At 34.2% G+C, this 21,749-nt stretch overlaps 1 long non-coding RNA gene across 1 annotated transcript in view; it reads right to left on the bottom strand.

Annotated features, from left to right (window-relative positions):
- LOC309633145 overlaps nucleotides 1–13,785 on the bottom strand; it is a 91,469-nt gene extending 77,684 nt beyond the window's left edge. Inside the window, exon 1 of the long non-coding RNA XR_014247344.1 lies at nucleotides 1,646–13,785. This is a non-coding gene — a long non-coding RNA (uncharacterized lncRNA). The remainder of the gene's footprint in view (nucleotides 1–1,645) is intronic.
- Nucleotides 13,786–21,749: the final 7,964 nt, after the last annotated feature.

Below are 21,749 nucleotides of genomic sequence, written 5' to 3'. Positions count from 1 at the left end.
GGGAAAAATACATTAACATTAAAACGGCTCCCATATTTTATTTTATTTTTTCAAATTGTTTATTTAATTTTATTCTATTTTAAATTTTATTTATTTTTTTACACAGCAGGTTCTTATTAGTTATCTATTTTATACATATTAGTGTATATATGTCAATCCCAATCTCCACCCACCCACCACACCCCACCCCCTGCTTTCTTCCCTTAGTGTCCATACGTTTGTTCTCTACATCTGTGTCTCTATTTCTGTGTTGCAGACTGGTTCATCTGTACCATTTTTCTAGATTCCACATATATGCGTTAATATACGATATTTGTTTTTCTCTTTCTGACTTACTACACTCTGTATGACAGTCTCTAGGTCCATCCATGTCTGTACAAATGACCCAATTTCGTTTCTTTTTATGGCTAAGTAATATTCCATTGTATATATGTACCACAGCTTCTTTATCCATTCGTCTTGTCGATGGGCATTTAGGTTCCTTCCATGACCTGGCTATTGTAAATAGTGCTGCAATGAACATTGGGATGCATGTATCTTTTCGAATTATGGTTTTCTCTGGGTATATGCCCAGTAGTGGGATTGCTGGGTCATATGGTAATTCTATTTTTAGTTTTCTTTTTTTTTTTTAACTTTGGGTTTATTTATTTATGTATCCATTTATGGCTGTGTTGGGTCTTCATTTCTTGTGCGAGGGCTTTCTCTAGTTGTGGCAAGTGGGGGCCACTCTTCATCGCGGTGCGCAGGCCTCTCACTATCGCGGCCTCTCTTGTTGTGGAGCACAGGCTCCAGACGCACAGGCTCAGTAATTGTGGCTCACGGGCCTAGTTGCTCCGTGACATGTGGGATCCTCCCAGACCAGGGCTCGAACCCGTGTCCCCTGCATTGGCAGGCAGATTCTCAACCACTGCGCCACCAGGGAAGCCCTATTTTTAGTTTTCTAAGGAACCTCCATACTATTCTCCATAGTGGCTATATCAATTTACATTCCCACCAACAGTGCAAGAGAGTTCCCTTTTCTCCACACCCTCTCCAGCATTTGTTGTTTGTAGATTTTCTGATGATGCCCATTCTAACTGGTATGAGGTGATACCTCATTGTAGTTTTGATTTGCATTTCTCTAATAATTAGTGATGCTGAGCAGGTTTTCATGTGCTTCTTGGCCATCTGTATGTCTTCTTTGGAGAAATGTCTATTTAGGTCTTCTGCCCGTTTTTTTGATTGGGTTGTTTGTTTTTTTAATATTGAGCTGCATGAGCTGCTTGTATATTTTGGAGATTAATCCTTTGTCCATTGATTCATTTGAAAATATTTTCTCCCATTCTGAGGGTTGTCTTTTAGTCTTGTTTATAGTTTCCTTTGCTGTGCAAAAGCTTTTAAGTTTCATTAGGTCCCATTTGTTTATTTTTGTTTTTATTTGCATTACACTAGGAGGTGGGTCAAAAAAGATCATACTGTGATTTATTTCAGAGTGTTCTTCCTATGTTTTCCTCTAAGAGTTTTATAGTGTCCAGTCTTACATTTAGGTCTTTAATACATTTTGAGTTTATTTTTGTGTATGGTGTTAGGGAGTGTTCTAATTTCATTCTTTTACATGTAGCTGTCCAGTTTTCCCAGCACCACTTATTGAAGAGACTGTCTTTACTCAATTATATATCCTTGCCTCCTTTGTCATAGATTAGTTGACCATAGGTGTGTGGGATTATCCCTGGACTATCTATCTTGTTCCATTGATCTATAGTTCTGTTTTTGTGCCAGTACCATATTGTGTGGATTACTGTAGCTTGGTAGTGTGCTCTGAAGTCAGGGAGCCTGATTCCTCCAGCTCTGTTTTTTTCCCTCAAAATTGTTTTGGCTATTTGGGGTCTTTTGTGTCTCCATAGAAATTTTAAGATATTTTGTTCTAGTTATATAAAAAATGCCATTGGTAATTTGATAGGGATTTCATTGAATCTGTAGATTGCTTTGGGTAGTATAGTCATTTTCACAGTATTGATTCTTCCAATCCAAGAACATGGTATATCTCTCCATCTGTTTGTGTCATCTTTGATTTCTTTCATCAGTGTCCTATAGGTTTCTGAGTAGAGGTCTTTTACCTGCTTAGGTAGGTTTATTCGTAGGTATTTTATTCTTTTGTTGCAGTGGTGAATGGGATTGTTTCCTTAATTTCTCTTTCTGATCTTTCATTGTTAGTGTATAGGAATGCAAATAATTTCTGTGCATTAATTTTGTATCCTGCAACTTTTCAAATTCATTGATTAGCTCTAGTAGATTTCTGGTGGCATCCTGAGGATTTTCTATGTATAGTATCATGTCATCTGCAAACAGTGACAGTTTTACTTCTTCTTTTCCAATTTGTATTTCTTTATTTCTTTTTCTCTGATTGCCATGGCCAGGACTTTCAAAACTATGTTGAGGGCTTCCCTGGTGGCGCAGTGGTTGAGAATCTGCCTGCCAATGCAGGGGACACGGTTTCGAGTCCTGGTCTGGGAAGATCCCACATGCCGCGGAGCAACTAGGCCCATGAGCCACAACTACTGAGCCTGCGCGTCTGGAGCCTGTGCTCCGCAACAAGAGAAGCCACGATAGTGAGAGGCCCACACACCATGATGAAGAGTAGCCCCCGCTTGCTGCAACTAGAGAAAGCCCTCGCACAGAAACAAAGACCCAACACAGCCAAAAATTAATTAATTAATTAATTAATTTTAAAAAAATCTATGTTGAATAATAGTGGCAAAAGTGGACATCCTTGTCTTGTTCCTGATCTTAGAGGAAATGCTTTCAGTTTTTCAACATTGAGAACGATGTTGGCTGTGGGTTTGTCATATATGGGCTTTATTATGCTGAGGTAGGTTCCCTCCATGCCCACTTTCTGGAGAGTTTTTATCATAAATGGTGTTGAATTTTGTCAAAGGCTTTTTCTGCATCTATGGAGATGATCATATGGTTTTTATTCTTCAATTTGTTAATATGGTGTATCACGTTGACTGATTTGCATATATTGAAGAATCCTTGCATCCCTGGGATAAATCCCACTTGATCATAGTGTATGATCCTTTTAATGTGTGGTTGGATTCTGTTTGTCAGTATTTTGTTGAGAATCTTTGCATCTATATTCATCAGTGATATTGGTCTGTAATTTTCTTTTTTTTTTGTAGTATCTTTGTCTGGTTTTGGTATCAGGGTGATGGTGGTCTCATAGAATGAGTTTGGGAGTGCTCCTTCCTCTGCAATTTTTTGGAAGAGTTTGAGAAGGATGGGTATTAGCTCTTCTCTAAATGGTTGATTGACTTCACCTGTGAAGCCATCTGGTCCTGAAGTTTTGTTTGTTGGAAGATTTTAAATCACAGTTTCAATTTCATTACTTGTGATTGATTTGTTCATATTTTCTATTTCTTCCTGGTTCAGTCTTGGAAGGTTATACCTTTCTAAGAATTGGTCCATTTCTTCCAGGTTGTCCATTTTATTGGCATAGAGTTTCTTGTAGTAGTGTCTTAGGATGCTTTGTATTTCTGCAGTGTCCATTTTAAGGTCTCCTTTTTCATTTCTAATTTTATTGATTTGATAAAATTCAGTAAAATTCAACTCTTTTTCATGATGAGTCTGGCTAAAGGTTTATCAATTTTGTTTATCTACTCAAAGAACCAGCTTTTAGTTTTATTAATCTTTGCTATTGTTTTCTTTGTTTCGATTTCATTTATTTCTGTTCTGATCTTTATGATTTCTTTCCTTTTACTAACTTTGGGTTTTGTTTCTTCTTCTTTCTCTAGTTCTTTTAGGTGTAGGGTTAGGTTGTTTATTTGAGATTTTTCTTGTTTCTTAACGTAGGATTGTATTGCTATAAACTTCCGTCTTAGAACTACTTTTGCTGCATCCCATAGGTTTTGGATCATCGTGTTTTCATTGTCATTTGTCTCTAGGTATTTTTTGATTTCCTCTTTGATTTCTTCAGTGATCTCTTGGTTATTTAGTAATGTGTTGTTTAACCCCCATGTGTTTGTGTTTTTTTACATTTTTTTTACCTGTAATTGATTTCTAATCTCATAGCATTGTGGTCAGAAAAGATGCTTGATATGATTTCAATTTTGTTAATTTTACTGAGGCTTGATTTGTGACCCAGAATGTGATCTGTCCTGGAGAATGTTCTGTGCGCACTTGAGAAGAAACTGTAATCTGTTGTTTTCGGATGCAATGTCCTATAAATATCAATTAAATCTATATGGTCTATTTTGTCATTTAAAGCTTGTGTTTCCTTATTAATTTTCTGTTTGGATGTTCTGTCCATTGGTGTAAGTGAGGTGTTAAAAGTTCCCCACTATTATTGTGTTACTCTCAGTTTCCTCTTTTATAGCTATTAGCATTTGCCTTATGTATTGAGGTGCTCCTATGTTGGGTGCATATATATTTATAATTGTTATATCTTCTTCTTGGAGTGATCCCTTGATCATTTTGTGGTGTCCTTCCTTGTCTCTTGTAACATTGTTTATTTTAAAGTCTATTTTATCTGATATGAGTATTACTACTCCAGCTTTCTTTTGATATCCATTTGCATGGAATATCTTTTTCCATCCCTTCACTTTCAGTCTGTATGTGTCCCTAGGTCTGAAGTGGGTCTCTTGTAGACAGCATATATAAGGGTCTTGTTTTTGTATACATTCAGCTAGTCTGTATCTTTTGTTGGAGCATTTAATCCATTCACATTTAAGGTAATTGTCAATATGTATGTTCCTAATACCATTTTCTTAATTGTTTTGGGTTTGTTTTTGTGGGTCTTTTTCTTCTCTTGTGTCTCCCGCTTAGTGAAGTTCCTCTAGCATTTGTTGTAGAGCTGGTTTGGTGGTGCTGATTTCTCTTAGCTTTTGCTTGTCTGTAAAGCTTTTGATTTCTCCATCGAATCTGAGATCCTTGCTGGGTAGAGTAATCTTGGTTGTAGGTTCTTCCCTTTCATCACTTTAAATATATCATGCCACTCCCTTCTGCCTTGTAGAGTTTCTGCTGAGATATCAGCTGTTAACCTTATGGGAGTTCCCTTCTATGTTATTTGTCGTTTTTCCCTGTTGCTCTTAATAATTTTTCTTTGTCTTTAATTTTTGTCAATTTGATTACTGTGTGTCTCAGTATGTTTCTCCTTGGGTTTAACCTGCCTGGGACTCTGCAATTCCTAGACTTGGGTGGCTATTTCCTTTCCCATGTTAAGGAAGTTTTTTACTATGATCTGTTCAAATATTTTCTCGGATCCTTTCTCTCTCTCTTCTCCTTTTGGGACCCCTATAATGCGAATGTTGGTACGTTTAATGTTGTCCCAGTGTTCCTTTAGAGTGTTTTTATTTCTTTTCCTTTTTTCTTTAGTCTGTTCCATGGCAGTGAATTCCATCATTCTGTCTTCCAGGTCACTTATCCATTCTTCTGCTTCAGTTATTCTGCTATTGATTCCTTCTAGTGTATTCTTAATTTCAGTTATTGTACTGTCCATCTCTGTTTGTCTCTTCTTTAATTCTTCTATGTCTGTGTTAAACATTTCTTGCATCTTCTCGATCTTTGCCTCCATTGTTTTTCCGAGGTCCTGGATCATCTTCACTATCATTATTCTGAATTCTTTTTCTGGAAGGTTGCCTATCTCCACTTCATTTAGTTGTGTTTCTCAGGTTATATCTTGTTCCTTCATCTGGTACATAATCCTCTACCTTTTTGTTTTGTCTGTCTGTCTGTGAATGTGGTTTTCATTCCACAGGTTGCAGTTTTGTAATTCTTCTTGCTTCTGCCATCTGCCCTCTGGTGCATGAGGCTATCTTAAGAGGTTTGTGCAGGCTTCCTGATGGGAGGGACTGGTGGTGGGTAGAGCTGGTGTTGCTCTGGTGGGCAGAGCTCAGTAAAACTTTAATCCCCTTGTCTGCTGATTAGTGGGGCTGAGTTCCCTCCCTGTTCATTGTTTGGCCTGAGGCAACCCAGCACTGGAGGCTACAGGCTCTTTAGTGGGGCTAATGGCAGACTCTGGGAGGGCTCACACCAAGGAGTACTTCCCAGAACTTCTGCTGCCAGTGTCCTTGTCCCCGCTGTGAGGCACAGCCACCCCCTGCCTCTGCAGGAGACCCTCCAACACTAGCAGGTAGGTCTGGTTCAGTCTCCTATAGGGTCAGTGCTCCTTCCTCCTGGGTCCTGACGTGCACACTACTTTGTGTGTGCCCTCCAAGAGTGGAGTCTCTGTTTCCCCCAGTCCTATCAAAGTCCTGCAATCAAATCCCACTAGCCTTCAAAGTCTGATTCTCTGAGAATTCCTCCTCCCATTGCTGCACCCCCAGGTTGGGAAGCCTGACATGGGGCTCAGAACCTTCACTCCAGTGGGTGGAATTCTGTGGTATAATTGTTCTCCAGTTTGTGAGTCACCCACCCAGCGGTTATGGGATTTGATTTTATTGTGATTGCACCCTTCCTACCGTCTCATTGCGGCTTCGTCATCTTTGAATGTGGGGTATCATTTTTGGTGAGTTCCAGTGTCTTCCTCTAGTACTTAGGATCAACCCTCACTTCGCTGCAATCTGCAGCAGAAAGCTACTCCCATATTTTAAAACAAAGAAAGATGATGCTTTTTATTGGATAGTTTTGAAACCTTTAATTTTGCACATTTTAATGATACTATTTGTTGTATTTGAGAAAATAATAATATTTTTAAGAGAGAATGAGCAATCCTCTGAAACGAATGTCCTGATATACCATTGACTTCTATATTAAGAGGTCAACTTTCTTTGTAATACACTGAAATAAATGCATTACTTGCATTTGAAGGACTAACCTGAGATAGCAGAAAAGATTTTTAAGTGATTGATGCTTTTTATCTAAGAATACCATTTTCTCTCATTTCAAAAAAAATTAACCATTTGCAACATAGAAGAGGAAGTGTGTTTAACCATATCTAGATTTTTGTATTCTGATCTCTCTAATTGTCTTTTCTCAACAGATTTATTTCCTTGGTCTCAAGGGTCACCTCCACATGGTTAACAAGAAAACATGTTGTAATTTCCCTTTCAAGTTCCACTTCCAACTTTTCACCTTCACATTGGACATTTCCAATCAGTGTTCCCACCTCTGCCTCAAATTTAGGATTTATTATCTTTCTCTATCTAACCAGCACAAACTGTTCCCATAATTTCTACTAATAACAATCATTAGTCATCAGTTATCTAAGCTTAAAAACTTGAAACAACTTTTCCTCCACATCTGATCACTCTCAATTCTCTGTTAATCTTTCCTACCCTCTGTTTTTCAGATTGATTTCTTACTTTCTAATCTCAGGACTGTCATTCTCACTCTGATTTCTCAGCTCATGTCTGAACCTTATACTATCATTTCTATAATCAATCTGCATATCACTATGATATTAAAATCCTCAGTTTTACATCCCATTCCATGTTCAGAAACTTTTGAGGAACCCCGTAACTTAATGGGAAGAAACGAAATACTTTACCTTACCAGTTATAGGCTATGTGTCCCTTACTCAGTTTTCCCACATTATCTCTCATTTCTCTCTATGGAAAACCTTTCTACCACCAGGAAGGCTAATTTTCTCACTGTCTCCTAAACACTGTCTACATAGTTTACACCATTTCTCTTTTCTTCTGATCTATTTCCACCCTGGTTTCCAACACAAATAGAAGTATGTAAATCATGTTTATGTTCCTCTAAACAAATCATCATGTTATTCTGCTGTTGACTTACAAATTTTATCCTAGTAATAGCATCAGTAATAGCTAGTTTTAGTATATCACTTAATTAGATTATAGGAAATTATACTTTAAATAAAGGAGATAATTATCCATTTTACATATAAAAACAAATGAAGATCAGTGATGTTTACTAAATTTCCCAAAGTCACACAACCAAGAAACATTTTTTGACCTAATGGTTCTTTCTTTTCAATTATATTCCCACTAGCATATCAGTTGCATTTAATGCCATTTATATCTGTTGTTACTTGGGAATGCCCCTCAATTCACAACCTGTCTGACTGGTGTGAGACAGGGGAAATGTGTTTTTCCACATAACTAATTTATAAAAGGATTAGTACAGAATTGTGGTTAAGAACTACAGCCTTGGGACCAAATAACCCTGGATTTAAATCTCAGCTGTATCACCTACTTGCCATGTAAACTTGGATAAGTTACTCAGTATTGCTAAGCTTCGGTTTCTTTGCCTCTAAAATGGTAACGCTGATGGTGCCTACTTCATAGCACTGGATTATAATGTGTTCAATCAAATGATACATCAAAACACTTATCATAGTGCTTGCCATCTAATAAATGCTATTTTTATTACTGTTTACAACTGGCAATGAGGAGAGTGATTTAGAGAGTGAAATCTATTTCCCAGAGGTATCTGTGATCCAGAGGCATTTAGATTTTTAAAACCACAGATGATGTGTAATACAATGGAACAAATACATGATGATGGAATTTTAGTCACTCTAGTCAACCAGGGTGGCAGTTTTTGATAAAGCTGTCTTTTTGTTAGATTTAAATTCTATCTGAGTTAAGTGTATTATGTTAATTGAGTTAACTGCATTCTCATCGTATATGTCCAATTAGGTCCTGTGGGATGATTAATTTTATGTGTCAACTTGACTGGGCCATAGGATGCTGTGATATTTGCCAGATATTATTCTGGGTATGTCTGTGAGGGTGTTTCTGAATGAGATTAACATTTGAATCAGTAGACTGAGTAAAGCAGATTGCCCTCCCTAATGTGGGTGGCCTCATCCAATCAACTGATGGATGACCTAAATTGAACATCTACATAGAACAAATGAAGACTAAAATAAAACAGAAAAGCTGAGTAAGAGGGAGCTTTGCCTGCCTGACTGTTTGAGCTGGGACTTTGGTCTTCTCCTGTCCTCAAACTATAACTCACATTACCAGCTCTCCTGGGTCTCCAAATTGCCAACTGCAGATTTGGGGACTTCTCAGCTTCTATAACTGTGCGAGCCAATTCAGTCCCTCCCCTCTCTCACCTGTTTCATATTAACATAGTGCTAGATATTACTAGAAAGGAATCTATAGGAGAGTATGTGACCCTAAGATGTACCTGTTACATAAGAGGTACTCAATACGTTCTGTTACATGAATGAGCAAAAGGGCCTCATATAAGCAGAGATTAAAATAAAAACAAAAACAAAAACACCTGAGCACCAAGAACAGAGCCACCTTCTGAATCATCAGTACCAAAGGCAAACATTGTATAGGGAAAAAATAAGGCCAAAAATCTAGCTCAACTCAGAAGTCAGAAAGACTCTCTTTTGAGGTTTGGAGCCTTCATCCCTATGACAACTATAGGAGAAAGGAACTAGGAAAAGAAAAGGGGACATTCTCAAACTCTAAAAAATCATGCTGTGCTTTGAATGATTATTTTTCTAACGGCATCTCCTGTTACAGCTCTATCATGAACTTCTTTAGAAGAGGCTCATGTGTCAAAATGAACTTTTATTTCTCGGCTATTTTGTAATTTTATTCAATATTAGCTTCATTTCATAAATTCTATAAGTTCAAATAAAATATGAATTTTACAAGTCAAGGAAACATGGCCTAAATATCAGCATCTTCCCAAAATAAGGGACAATTAGTAAAAGCACTTAGCTTGAAATCTTAAGTTTTGGTGTAAGATCTGTTTATAGGATCTCTATTTTTGAGTGGATTCATTTAAGCCTTTTTTTTCTAACCTCCAGGAAGGTAAGCTGCAATTCCTAAAGTTAAAATAATGCAAAGAGCAGTTCTCTTGACATTTTCAAGGAGGTATTGGGCTATTCTGATGGCACTTTGGAGTTGTGTGTGAATACTCCCATTGACCAATTCATGAAGTGATACTAAATCCAGATAAATCAGTTCAGGAAACCTGCTTGCCAGATGCTTAAAGAGCTTATGTGGCTTTGACTTGCCTGGGGAAGCAGAAGAAAAACAGAAACAAAGTAGTCAAAAATCCTATCTCTAAACAGCCAAGAACATTCCATTTATTAGAGGCCAAAACTTGGGAGGGCTTTTGTTTTAGTACTTGTAAATTGTCTTACAGTGCTGAGGTCATTTTTTTCTTTTGGTTTAGTTGTTCAGGACACTGTCCTTGTTTTATCTCTTTTTAAAATAAACAAGCAACCCTGTCTTAACATAATAAAAAACAAAATTCTAAGAGATTTTTGTGTTGGTATTGCCTTTTTACATTGTGCCTCTGTAAACTTTCCTTGGATGGCTAAATTCATCTAAGGTCACTTATTTCTTACATATCAAATGTTATCACTGTAATTTATGTGGCATGTGGCCCTTGAGGTTTGTTTTCTTTGCATTCGAAATGTATACAGTAATGAATTTTGCATACTTTTCTTCTTAGATTGATGTTTCCTTTGAATACCTTTAGAAGGCTAAGAAGTGGTTCTCAACCCTCCCAGCCCCAATGTGGAAAACATTTTTATTAGGGACAGATTGTTAATGCCAGCATTGGCAGGGTTTGAGAGTCTCTTCTGGATTTATATAAAAAACATGGGAAGGTGGATACTCTCCTGGACATTCATGAGGTCATTCTTTCAAAATAACTTATCATATACCTACTTTCAACCAAGAATGACCTATATGTATGGCTGTTTTATAGCTAGTTTTAATGCATTAAGTATATGGAAAGTCTTGGGAATAGTTCTAATGATAATTGTAGGAATAAGAACATGAGCTATAAATGTATACTCTAGACGCTAACTATGCTGTTGTGGTAAGATAAATGTCTTCCTTATATCTGGGCATTTTCTCCTTCGATGATGACTTGTTCCATATAAAAATACGAGGGTCTGTATCAGGAAACAGTGATCAACTCTATTATCTAACTGTTTTCTGGGAGTAGGATGTCTTCTCTACATGCAAGCAGATAATAAGAAAGTGAAAAAAGAGTGAAATTATAAGTAAGGATTTTCAGTCAGCAGCTCCCTGAAAAAGGCACAATTTGGTAACACAATGAAGTATCATAGCATTATTCATTTGACAAATGTTTACTGAGAAATCAGTATGTGTTGGTATTGGGAATATAGAAGTATGTTTTTCAGGTCCAATTTCATGTATGAGTTTCAGACAACCTAACATTACAGTAACTTGAGATAGATATTTCCTTCTATCTCACATAAAAATCTCAGCTTTTTCTGTCTTGCTATTCTGTTATTCTCAGCACATGACTCCTGGCAAAAACTTCACCCATAATAACAGTATTTTGGCCAGCATGAAGAAGGAAAAAATGAAGGAAGGACAGCCCTCCTCCCCTACCATCATCTTTAGGAACACTTTTCATATACACAGAATATCTTTACTTATATCCCACCAGCCAGAATTAAATCATATGGCAATAACAAGTCTAAGGAGGGCTGGGAAATGCTGTTATTTCTGAGTGTTTATGTTTATAGCTAATATTTCATAAAACCTTTGAAGATGTCAGACTTTCACAGATGCTCATGTAAATCAGGCAAATGGGTTTTTTTGATATATGAGCAAGAAATCTAAAGAGAAAGGGGAACCTTAAATGACTATAGTGCAATATATTTTAGCATTTCTATTCAGGAGTGATTGTAGGAGAGTGAAGGATGCTAGTGCAGTAGCATTCTTCCAGATGTTCATCCTCTGGAGCTTATCTTCTCTGTCAAAAACTTGGTGAATTCTTGGAGGCGTGAGTTTAGTTGGAGAGCATATTCTTGACTGACGATAACATCATGGTCCACTGAAGGACTGAGGTGAATATCTACAGGGAGATCTAAGAAGCTAATCGACTTAGAGATAAGTTTCTTAAAGAGAATAGAGCTTCTAGCTCTTTTAGTTAAACCCTAATCTACATATTAGAGATTTTTGATTTAGTTAGTCAATACTTTGAGTCAGTGCAAAGCAATATTTCATCCCTTGTATTTCAAGATGAGTATGAATTAAAGACACACAAAAGTTTGGGGTTCTAAACTGAGATGTTACTTACATAAATCACAATTGAAAACCAAGTTCAAATGTGTCTTTATTGGTTGGGAACCTTGCCATTTTCAAAAAATGAAACCAACCCCATTTAAGTGATAATGTATATATATCAAAGCTCTAGTATATATTTAAATTTTTATTTCACATGTTCTCCACATGAGCAGAGGAAATACTTTTACTCATCAAATCTGTGTTTAAATAATGTTTAATGTAATCAAATATTAAGGAACTATTACAGAATTTAAACACTATTTATCTAGCACCTAGCCATATGTATATACTACATTGAGGGTTAGAGACATAAATTGAAATAAACCATACTCTATGCCCTAATAAAGCTTACAGTTAAGTTGAACAAAAGGCAAGATCCAGAATAACTAATAATACAATGCAGTACAAGCTAAATGCCAAACTAATGAAATACATAATAAATGAGGTCTGTAGGAATCCAGAGGAAGAAAAAAATTACTTTAAGCTGAGGTAGCAGAGCTTCAGACAGAAAGTTTATCTGGACATATTTATTAAAATGTGGGTAGAATTAAAATAATTTTTAAAGTATGTGGTCATTTGAAAGCAAAAAAAAATTTTCGTTAAACACTTTGGATATAATTGGTCTCTAGGTACAGTGCTTGAAATCATGTTTATTTTTGAGGCAAATTTATATTCCAAATCTTTTGCAAATATACAATGATCTGGAAGTTACAAAACTCAGGATCAATTGAATGTGCAGTTTCCATGTTGACTGTTGCTGCAATGAAGGGCCCAGGTTATGATCCTCATAAATACACTGTTTGTGTGATGTGTGATACACTGAGAGTGTCTTTGTCACTGCACGTTTTTCTCTTTGGATTGCTTTGATATGTGCTGATCATAGGTAGAAGAACAAGAACAACTTTTTCAAAGAGAAATCCTTACTTTCAATTTCATGGTGACATCCTGTCTCTATAGTATCATTTCTAGCCCTATTAAAATCTCTTATTCTATAATTAAACCATAAGCTCCTCCTTTATAGTACTTCTGGTATCACATTAAGTCTACGTTATTGGTTCTACTGTGGTTAATTGTATGCTGAGTCACACTAAGTATATAAACATTATCAACTAAGAAACTGAATAAGTTCTTTAATGCTTTTCATTATTAGATCCTGGAAAAGCAGAGATCTCTTTCTGCAGCAATAAATTTGGTCTAGGCAAATTTGTTCTACATTTTCACAATCAGCATACCTGATTTTCCAAAATGGATTGATCCTTCTTGATCAGGAAAATGAAAGGTGTTTTGTTTTGTTTTATTTTGCTTTTTGCTTCAAAACATACATACTGACATACTACAGTAATTTCAATATGTGAAATATCAAACTACATGGAAATATCCAGTAATAAATAGACTAAAGATTGCATTGAGAGTCTTAATACAGTGACACAGTGTGTGGAATAAAGTATATAGAACTGAAAATAATTATGTTAAATTCATAGGTGAGGTCTGATATAACTTTTAATTTGACCACCCAAGGTGGTATAAGTATCTTCAAAGCATAAATCCTCATGGTGATCACAAACAAAGCATAGAAATAAACAAGGCTTTTTTCTAAATGTGTATTCACTTTTAACAAGACAAAGTTTATGTAAATTAGGTACTAAAATGAAGAAAAGAAGCTAATATTTGAAGTATGAACCTTGAATGTTGAATTATACATTTGTGTTTAATATTTTGAAATTCATATAATTTGTTTTATTCTGTTGCCCTTTTACCAGCAAAATCATCCCTTACTTTCAGCTTCTGACTGATCTTATCAGCCATCTTGATTTAAATTTTAACTTGATTTAAATTTTAACTTAAGTTTATTAATGATGATGAAGAAGAGTATAAAAAAGTGAAATTATAAAACACACTGAGATCTAAAACAGCACGTACATTTCCATGGTGTGGTAAAATCAAAATCACAGAGATATTTACATACACCTCATAGCATATGGTTGAATCTATGGTTGGCTGGGTTCTTGATCTGGAAGCAGCAGGCTGAGATAATAGGCTTTTGCAGTGTAGAAGAGGTAAACATGAGATGGGAGAATGGAGCCATCCTGGCTGCTTTACCTTTGGAACTAGAATGCAGCTTTCTCACTCAAGGAAATTAGCTAAGTAGCCTGTTTCCCTTCTAGGCAGAAAGCTACAAACCTGAGGAGGTAAGTGAATAAAGAAACATCTCCACATACAGGAAGTTATTTGCTGACCAAATTGTTAATCTTCAAGATCACCTCAGTGTAAAAGCCAATATGTAGAATCATTCTGGAAAGTGGAAGGAGAGAAAGTGGCAAGTCGAGGCACTGGAAAAAAAAAAAAAATACTAGACTAGATGGGGTGAACACAAAGCACATAGAAGGGGAAGGAAAGGGGAAGGGAAATATATATATATATATATATGCATAATTATAATGTAATTTATATATATCACTCAAATTGAACAAGCAAGTTGTAATTCTAAAACATGAGAAAATGTAATGCTTTCAAATTCATTTATGAAGTCAGTTCTCAGAACATGAACTTAATTCAGATGGATTTAGTTTTACAGAATAATTTAGAATATTTTAAAATAAGTACATATAGAATGTTCAATAAAATAAACAAATGAATTGCAACTATGAAAATTATGAAACATAATCAGGCCTAAGCAAAAAGAACCTAAATCAAAGAACCAATTAGAAATTCTGAAAATTAAGTTTATATTCAATTACATTTTTTAAAAGACTATTAAAGGTATAATTTTTTGATTCTGAAAGACAAATTAATAAATTGGAGATTATCCAAAACAATTAAGCATAGAGAAATAAAGGGAAACAAAATATGAAAGAATAATTATAGAGAAGATGTTGAGAAGTTTTAAAATGCATGGACTAGGTTGCAATTCCAAACTACCAGAATGTAGGAAATAAGAATATTTCAAAAGATATATTAGAATTTTCCACATTTTTCTAGAATTAAAAAACACTTGAGTTCTAGTTTCAAAAGTACATATTCTCAATAGAATCAAATAGAGAGTTCAGATATATACCCACACATATATGGACAATTGATTTTCAAACATTGCCAAAGTAATTCTGTAGAAAAAGTTAGTTTTTTTAACAATTGATACTGGAACAGCAGGGTATCATATGGAAAAAAATGAACCTCAGTCCTTACCCAATACCATATAAAAAATTAACTTGCAATGGATTATAGCCAAAATCATAAAAGATAAAGCTATAATAATTCTAGAAGAAAAAAATAGCATTTTAATTTCCCTCCTCAAACTAATGATCTTAGACTGCATTAAATATCGTTTCAAACCTTCCCATCATGTTATCGTGGGTTAACATTTTAGTTTTATATTTTATATGAAATATATACATAAAAGTTATCAATACTTTCACAATCAATATTTAATTATTTTAAATCAAAATTACATACTCACAAAAGAAAATGTAATAGAATTGGTGAGTTAAAAATTGTACTAACACCTTAAAATGATATAAAGGGAAGTAGAAAAATAACTATATATGGTAAATAATTTATGAATGAATAACAATAATTACTGAAACAAATAATAAAATTTGAAAAAGAGTAACAATACCTGTGGAAATCTCAGATTTCTCTAAGAACAACTGGTAAGGTATCAGCATAAGGAAAACATTCTGGAGCCCTCATCTTTCATGTAGGTGACTCAGAATATAACTTTACATATAACTTTCTGATAATCATAAAACCATATGTACAATAATGGATAAAACTTATAAGCACATGTAGAAGTAAATTAGAACTAATATCTTTGAATTGCTAAGACAAAGGAATCAACAAGAAGTCATTAAAAAACAAAGGCATGGAGAAATATGATAGAAGTTGTCAGTTATGATAATAAACATAACTGGTTTAAACTTATCTACTAAAACAGAAAGTCTTGCCAATTGTCTTACAAAACAAAATCTAATTACATGCTGACTGCAGTAGATACCTAAAACAAAATGAGGTTGAAAATTAAAAACTAGGCAAAAAAAAAGTTGAAAATGAAACACTAGGCAAAATTACATTGGGCAAAAGTAGAATATGCAGAAATGGAATATTAATATTAGTTGAACTTAAAGCAAAATAGCCTCAAAAATATTAAAAAAATCATCATACATTGATAATACTTATAATTCCTAATATGATAGTTTTTCATCTTAGAGATCCCAATTTTTTTTTTTTGACATCAGGAGTATACTAATATGCAAATTTGACAAGTCCCTGCTCTTATGGAAATAATATTCTAATAAAGAAGATAAAAGAAAATTTAATAATAAATACTTAAATTTTTTCTGTAAGGTAAAATCTGTAAGCAAAATAAAACATGTGAGTCAGGGGCAAAATTAAGGGATACTGCATTAGGAAAGGTAATCTTATGGACTGTCTGAGAAAAGCACATTTTTACTGAGACCTAAGTGATGATGACAAGGAGCCAGTTGTATGAAGATTAGGGAAAGGATCGTCCCAGTGGGGAGATTACACAGTGAAAACTCCCTGAGGTCAATGCAGAGAGAGTAAAGATGGGAGTGCTAGAAGATGAGACAAGATGGATAAACAGGTACCACATATAGCACAGGGCAAGACAAAATGTTTGGATGTATACTAAATGTAATGGGAAACCATTGGAGGGTGTTTGGTAGGGGTGATGTGTAAAAAAATGGATAAAAAATCTAAATGAGGGAAAACTGGGATATCATACAGGAGGCTTTTGCAGAGATGCTGGAGAGAGATAATGGTGACTTGGTTCAAGGTCAACTATAATGGCTGAAGAAGGAACATTAGAAAAAGGTATATGCAGGCAGACTGGGGACATTTTCTGGTGGTAGAACTGACAGTGTAATGTTGATTGACAGAATGTGGGTGGGGAAAACAGAGGATAGGAATCAAGGATGACATTTAGGTTGAACAAAGAAGAATTCTCTTCTGCACATGTACCTTGGAGTTTGCTGATTGATAATCCCAGTGCAGATATCAATAGATTTGAGAGACTCAGTGAAGAGATCAAGACCAAAGATATAAATGTAGGGGTCATATGCATACTGATTATATTTGAAGTCCTAGTACTACTGGTTCAGAGGAATTCAGGTAGGAGCAGAGAAAGTGAGAGAGCGAGAGAGACAGAAAAAGACCTAGGACTTTACCATGAAACAAATATGAAGAGATTTGGCTAAAGAGAAAAAACCAGAGGAGAACATGTTGCAATGGGTGTATCAAGAAGGAAATTAATACATAGTCGAAAAAGTAAATAATATAAATAAAATTAAGTTGCACTTATTGGCACACAATAGCCAGAAAATGCCGAGAGAAAAATTATAGTTTTGTGTGAAAATCTTCATAGAGCTAATTGTACATGCCATTTACTATGATCATAATTATTACTTAGCTATGAAATGTGTCAACAAAAAATAATCAAATTACCTGAAAAATACAAATAATCCCAAATAAACTCTATTAGTTGACTAAAATTATTGGTTTTAGCTAATAAAAAATGCAGTAATACAACTTATCAGAATTCAAGGACTACCACAAAAGGTGTACTCAAGAGATGTACATATTTTTTATTAATAGAATGAATAAAAATGTAGACTATGCTTTTGATTAAATGATAAATAATAAAAAACATCAAAGAAAGCAAAAGTGAAAAATACATATATTTAATGGTGCTATAAAATACCAAAAAGAAGTCCATTATGTGACTTTTTTAAATATCAGCAACAAAAATACATGAGATAAAATTCTGGGAATCTATTCTTAGCAAATTAAATACATTTATAATTATATTAAAATATTTGGAAAATTATAAATGGTTATTTGAAATACCTTATTACAAATAGCTGAAGAAAATAGATTAAATATAATATGGAAACACATTTATTAAGTAAGCAAATATTGTTAGTGACAGTATTTATTATTCTTTTTTGTCTTTTTTTAACATCTTTATTGGAGTATAATTGCTTTACAATGGTGTGTTAGTTTCTGCTTTAGAACAAAGTGAATCAGCGATACATATATATATATCCCCATATCTCTTCCCTCTTGCATCTCCCTCCTTCCCACCCTCCCTATCCCACCCCTCTAGGTGGTCACAAAGCACCGAGCTGATCTCCCTGTGCTATGCGGCTGCTTCCCACTAGCTATCGGTTTTACACGGGGAGGGGGAAGGGTAAGCTGGAACAAAGCGAGAGAGTGTCATGGACATATATACACTACCAAAGGTATTTAGGATTCTTAAGGCAGGTACTCTCAAATACTGGTAGTCATGTAAGTAGGTAAGATTTTTCTGGACTATAAGTTTACAATATATATGAAAACTCCAAATATTGTATGATAAGCTTCAATTCAAAAGTCATGTTCAGCTAGGCAGCAGAACTATTCAAATAAGTCTATTATTATTATTGTATTATTCATCACACTGACAAACTAAAACACCACTTAAAGTTACCCCAGTTAAGTGGTTAATTTCACTATGGTATATCTGCTTTTATTAATAAAAAAGTTTTAAAAACTATTTAAATAAATAAACTATAATAAACAGTATTAAATTTTATACTATTGTTTAGTTAAGTGAAAATCACTCAAATATTAACTGTCATGTAAAGTGCGTATACCATGCATATACCATACCAATACTCAAATCATCATATGTCCTAATTAAAGGAAATATGCCAAAATGCCAGTAACTGTTTTGTTTGCGTGATAAATTTATGGATGATATTTATGTAGTTCTTTTTATCACTCTATATTTTCTAAACATTTCACAAAGCATATATCTTTAAATTTAGAAATGCATAACAAACACAATGCTTAAAGATTTTTGACAGAAGAGAAATGAGTTGGATTTTGGAAGAGTGAACCAGTATGTGAAGTTCAATAACTTTATGAGGAAGAAAATAAATTTATTATGATCTATGTAAGATTTTAAATGCGCTGAAGCTCATTTCAATGGATCTTTGAAGGTAAAATGTTGGAGCAGTGTTTTAACATTTTCTCCCATGACACTGATAATGATCTCACAAAGTTGTTTATAATCATTCTATTGCATTCATCAGCTGAGACTAATTATAACTCAGATGAAAATCATCCTTGCAGAGTGCATTCTAAATATTAATAAACATAAATAATGCAAGTTTACTATTAAAGCAATTCAAAACAACAAACAGAACCCACAGGGAGTTCCTTAAAATTAATCTGGTTCCACATAAATTCTGTCTTAAAATGTTCAAAGCAACAATATCCCATATCACAGGATATATTAACTTTCTCCTTTCTTTTTGTTCTGTTTTCTAATTTTATAGGATAAAGTAATAGATGTGAGTGGTTGACAGGTCAGGAAGACTTTAGTGGTAACTTCTAATAAGGAAAATGGAACTAATTTAAATATGAATCAGCTAAGAAAAAAACTGAGAACCAGCTACTCCTGATATTGCTTTTTTAAAATTCTGGAATGTTGTTCTGACCCTTTTCCTTTATTTTTTGGACTGTCAAAGATTGACAAGTATCAAGGATTTGAAACATATTTGTAACGTCAAATATCTATTTAAAATGGTTTTCAAATCTCAGATAAACTGACATGTTCATATTTAAAACTTGTAGCTTTTAACAGCATCTCCTATTAAATTTTAAGCAATCTTCATTTTGATTGTTTTGTAATTGAAAATATTATATCACACAACTCAGATGATTGGCTTTATGACCTTGGGCAAATTAATTAACATCTTAGAGTTGCCATCTGATAATTGATGATAAGTTTTTCTCCCTCACAAAGTTGTTATTAGCATGAAAGGAGATATGATATGTAAAGCACAGAACACAAACCTTGTTAATATCTATTCCTATTATTACTGTCATATTTTCTTTCTGGCTCTCCATGCCATTATAGTTCATTGCCATTGCTTCCTGTCTTACAGGAATCATCGAATTTGAAGAGACATGATGATACCAGTTTGAACTCTACCACTTAATGTGTCATTTAACTTTCCTCAATCTTACTCTCTTCATTTGTTGAATGGCATTAGAAATACTGCCTGATGTAACATGTAGTTACAAATACCTACTCCAGATATATTGTAGAGGTTCAAGTAAAACAAACAATGTGAAAATAATTGTAAACTCTAAAGTGCTATTCAAAGGATAACTCAGATTATAAATTATGCACGTTCATGTTACTATCAAAGTTATACAATGCCAAATTAGTTACAGTCTGACATGCAAAGAGCAAATTTCTAAACATTGAATATCACAATATTTACTGTTGCTTTAACATATTATAAAGATAACTTCTTAGAATTTTTGTAGCGCTTGTGTTTACATTATAAAAACACAAATTGAAAAAGAAAACCATGATACTTTCTCAAAGTTTCTTTTTGTCATCTAGAACTGTTAGTATTATGCTTCCTTGGATAATGTCAAAAAGTTTACTTTCATTAAGAAATTTCTAACTGACAAAGTACAAGAAATCTTAACACTCTCTACTTTGATATTCTTTGCCACAAATCTTTTTATTCTAGTTTCTAACATGACTTAAGGAAAGATCTTTCATTTCTTCCCTTCTCTATAAAAAGAAATATGTTTTATCTTAAAAGGAAAAAGCTATTAATAAATATGACTAAAATTAGTACCCTGTGAAAATTAAAAGCATTTCAAGTTCAATAAAGTTAATGGATAAAGAAAATCTCAAAACAGAAAGTTTGACTTAAAACATTTGTTGCATTTTAATGCCATAGATTAAAGCTTGCATGTGGCTGACTCTTAGCAAACTTCAAAATCACAATGTTGGTGAGAACTAAACTACTAAACAAGGTCATATTTCAAGTAACAAGGAAAAATATCTAGATTCAATGTTTATATACTTGCTTAAATCATTCATAAATCCCACTTATATTTGCATAGCGAAAAACATAAGCCTAACCAACTTATATGATTTTATTTAATCATTAGTATTACTAAAATTCCTAAGGTTATCTCCTCCTCCTTTATTTTTGCAGATTTTTCTACTGACGGATTTCATAAGGGAGAATGAATGGCCCTGATGACCAGTCTACATTGAGAACAAGTCACCAAGTAAGTAATGAAATTGAAAAGTTTTGTCCTTTGTCCTCTCAGATCCAGAAAATTGTACAGGTGAGTTATACTAAAACCTAAAGGAACAGATGAACTCTGTTCTATACAGACTCTTCCATGAAATAGCTCCCAAACTCATAATATGTGTCTAAAATAAGTGTGATGGTCAAACTAGACAAGAATAATATGGTAAAGGAAAATCAGAGTCAATCTCACTTATGAACATAATAAATAGGATCCTAAGTGATGAAAACAATACGTGATGATGAAGTAAGTTTTATCATAGAAAGGCAGGGTTTAATTGATTAACTTAGTTCACACCTTAGCCGCTTCTGAGAGTATAACACTAATACTCTTCACAACACACTGCATGTCATTCATAAAAATTACCTTTCTTTTCCTCTGTGTTTCCTTCTTTTCTCTTTTTACTTCCCTCTAACCTCAACCTCTCCTCAGTGCCCTAGCAAATACTCTGAACTTCTCATATGCCTAGGTTAACTCAGCCTCCTGTCTCAGTGTAAAGATATCTTGGAAAACATTCAAACTTACAGATTACATTCATAGGAACATTTATATTTTAGAGGCCCATATAAGATTAAGGCAATAAGTTTGAGTTACAGAGTGTCAGGCAGCAGCAAGAACCATTTTGGAGTTGACGTGGGTGTAATTTTCTTTGTATCTGTACAA

This window comes from Balaenoptera borealis, assembly GCF_965194805.1.
Source record: "Balaenoptera borealis genome assembly, chromosome: 8".
NCBI lineage: Eukaryota > Metazoa > Chordata > Mammalia > Artiodactyla > Balaenopteridae > Balaenoptera > Balaenoptera borealis.
Note: the sequence above shows the minus strand (reverse complement) of the source record. Positions and strands in the feature narration are given on the sequence as shown.